Genomic DNA, 4,230 nt, shown 5'->3' on the forward strand with positions numbered 1-4,230 from the left:
TATCGGAATCTGAGGGACTCGAACTGGTTGCAGGATTCATCTCGTACGATCAGATGAAGGATTTTTGATAAGAAATAGATTATAGGATGTAGATTAGTACCCTGCAATACATAATTTACATATGCATATATAATACTAAAATCCCATAAGTTACGGAGGAATCTACGGAAGTTGTCAGGCAAAGTTACAGTAATAAATACGCTAAGATATGAAGTAGCAGATACGCTAAGATATGAATTTTGTCTATACACTATTCATGCAGTCAATGAAGTAAAACGTGTCTAGACTAAGAATGATAAACAAGTGATTCTCTAAGAATGATAAGCAGGTAATTTTTGACACAAAATGATAAGCAAAACTTTTGATATGCAGACACGGTTGAAGTCCAGACTCAATAATGCATCCTAACGATTTATCAGTTAGACACACTAATGCAGACATGGTTTGCTAAGACCACTGCTCTGATACCAACTGAAATGACCCGTCCTAATCCATCTGGACGAAGTCACCAACAATTGGTTCCATTGCAATGATCGACTCCAAATACTGTCTTTAAAATGAGCAAATGCACAGCGGAAAGTTTCTTTTATACCTGAGAATAAATATGCTTTCAAGTGTCAACCAAAAGGTTGGTGAGTTCATAAGTTTATCATAAATAATCATTTCATAATTTTAATAGACCACAAGATTTCATATTTCCATTTCTCATAAACATACGTCCCATGCATAGAGACAAAATATCATTCATATGGATTGAATACCTGGTAACAGACATTCACAATATGCATACAAGAATATCCCCATCATTCCGGGATCCTTCTTCGGACATGATATAAATTTTGAAGTACTAAAGCATCCGGTACTTTGGATGGGGCTTGTTGGGCCCGATAGATCTATCTTTAGAGTTCGTGTCAATTAGGGTATCTGTTCCCTAATTCTTAGATTACCAGACTTAATAAAAAGGGGCATATTCGATTTCGATCATTCAACCATATAATGTAGTTTTGATCACTTGTGTCTATTTCATAAAGCATTTATAAAAGCAGCGCATGTATTCTCAGCCCAAAAATATAAAGGGTAACAAGGCAAATGAAACTCACCTAATGTATTTTGTAGTAAAAATACATATGACGTCATTTAACAAGTGTAGGGTTGACCTCGGATTTGCGAACCTATATCATTTATATCTATATTAACACATATAATTGTAATCACACAAAATTATATATTGTTGGTGATTTAATGATTTAATTGATATTTTAGTTATGTGTTTCATTAATAATCTAATTAATATAAAATATTACTATAATTATGTTAGATGTAGTAAGTATTGTTTTATATAGCTAACAGTTACTGTTAAAATAATATTGATAATAATAAATAAATATCTGTTTTCGTTTTATAATAATAATAGTAATAATAACAAGAATGATAGTTCTTATAAAAATGATACCTTTAATGATAATGATAAAAATGATAACTTTAAAAAAAATACTTTTAGAAATGTTAATTTTAACAATAATGAATATTAATAATAATAATTATAAAAATATTGATTTTTCTAATAATAATGATACTAATATTTATATTAATAATAATAATATTAATAATAATAATAATAACAATTAGATAATAATATTTGTAATAATAAATAAGTTAATAATAATAATAATAATAATAATAATAATAATAATAATAATAAGTATAATAATAATAATAATTATAATTGTTATAATACCTAATAAAAGAGTTTTGTGGGGGATTGTTGGCGGCTGTAGATCGAAAAAGCAGAAGCATGAACGCATGAAGGAAGAAAAAAAATATCTCAATTCATAGGGCCTCCGGTTCTTTAATCGATTAACCGATCTCACAACAATTTGAGATATAACTAGTCATCAATTCCTCATCATCATCGTCTCAATCATCATCATCAGCCTTCATCATCGAATCATCATCATCCGAACAAATAGCCATGATCAAGAATGGTTTTCAAGGATGGTGATGGTGATTTACGGTTATTGACAAGAACAATAGTCATCAGTGGTGTTTGATTTATTGTAATGAAGTGAATCTGAAACAGAGGCAGGGTAGTATGCAGCATGAACATGAACAAGATTAGGGTTTCAATTCCATGTATCAAATCAAGGAATATAATGGTAATTGATTAATTATTTGTATTTCATTTAGTTTTGAATTGATGTTCGATTACCTAATAACAATTTATGTAGGTCTATCGATGTAAGGCTCGATTACAAGGTTAACACAAACGCAGCAGCAATTTAACAAGGTTAAATGGTTGTTAATGGTGACTTGTATGGGTGGTAAACTATGGTGGTGGTTCTCGGATCAGTGCAGCAGGTAAGAAGTTTGAGTATTGTAGAAAAAGTTTGTAATTTATGTTGTTCTTGATGAATTTCGAATGAAACAGAAAAAAGAAATCAATGTCAAGTATAGCAGCAATTTAATGATTGTTGAAGATGGTTCTTCATGACAGGAAGTAGCAGCAGGAGCATTTAAGCAGGGTGATGTCAGGGTAGTTCAAGGAGGCGGTTTATGGTTTGAGTTAGGATGATGATGAAAGTTGCAGGTTTTGTAATGGTTTGCTTAATCTGTAGTGTTTTCATTCTGTGAGGTAAGTATGTAATCGTATATGTGTTGATCTAATGATAATTTAAGATGGTAGTTTGTGCATATAATGGTTTAAGGTGATATGGTTATTCTCGGCTGTCAATACAGCAGCAAACAGCAGTAATAATTTCTTTTAATACCTGCAGGTAGTTGAAATAATATAGAAAACAATATCGTGTAGCAGCAGTTGATTGTAGTGATAAATTGGTGATGATGGTTCTGATGGAATTTAACAAGTTCATAAAACATGTTCTTCTAGTTAACAAAATTACAAAACCAATTTGTAGTAGTGTTAAAGCAAGCGGAAGCAAAAGTTAGGTTCATGTTTATATGTTTAACCATTTAGTTAAATTCCATGTTAATATCAAGTCTTGAAACATATGCTTACATACAAGAACAAGGAAGTAAGATATATATACCTCCTCAAGCTAGTTGAGGGTTATTTTCAAGTGAGAAAGTTGATGATGAAGATGATGAAAATGGAGCTTCTAACTTGAAGCCTCAAGCAAGTAATACCCCAAGCCTTTAACTCCAAACCTTTGTACTTTAGTTAGGATTTATTAACACTTGATTGGAGCTTGCAAAAACCAAATTTTGATCACCCTTTCACCCAAAAAATGCCACGGCCAGGCAGCAAAAGAAAGAAGGTCTTGTGCAGTTTTCTTGCTCTCTATTTTGATGTGTATTTGCAAGTGTATCTTTTTCAAAGAGTCAAGCATGCATGTATATGGGAAATGGGATATGTAATTGACCAAGAAAAGGAATCTAGCACACTTGCTTACAACTCCAATGCCACTACTCCCTTTGTTTATAAAAGTTAATTTTTATAAAAGTTAGATTTTATAAAATTTAATTTTTATAAACTTCCATATTTATTTATGTACATATCATTATATAAAACCCATCTATATAAAATGTAACATAAATTTATTAATTATTTAACCTATAAATAATTAAATCCATATTATATAAATTATTCCATAATTTATACATATATATATACATGTACACATCAAGTAGTATTTAAGAAAACCATTTTTCTTAAAGTTCAAGTGTCGCGTATTTAATCAATGATCCAATCGCTAAGATCAAATACGAATAAGGGTTTGGTAAGCTTGTTATTGGGTATGACCCGACTTGGATCAAAACATATTAGCCACGTTAATTTAATATGTCTCTCGGGCATACGAAATTCCATCAATCTCCCACTTGCACGAGAAACATAACAAATTAACGCAAGTGATGGATACCACCTAACGATCGTCCATCACCCCCAATATGTTATGACTTTGTGCCATTCAATAACATCATCCTTTTCGAGTTCCATCTCGAATATGAATAGGTGAATCTTTCATCATTTCCTTTCGTCCTAGATGTCATGTTAAATCTAAGAGATATAGAATGATCACTCTCCTTTAGATTTAACTTTATCAGGCCTTAGACATCTGACTCTCAACGAATAAGAGGGACAAATTCCATCTTGACTACATACGTCCTAAACATATACCTTGCATCATATCTGAGCTCTTCCTTATGAACTACCATATTTCAGAATAGCGAAGGAAAGAATCAAGGTACAATACTTGGTAAATATCCGAACCC

The sequence above is a fragment of the Rutidosis leptorrhynchoides genome, chromosome 10 (genome assembly GCF_046630445.1).
Source record: "Rutidosis leptorrhynchoides isolate AG116_Rl617_1_P2 chromosome 10, CSIRO_AGI_Rlap_v1, whole genome shotgun sequence".
Taxonomy (NCBI): Eukaryota; Viridiplantae; Streptophyta; class Magnoliopsida; order Asterales; family Asteraceae; genus Rutidosis; species Rutidosis leptorrhynchoides.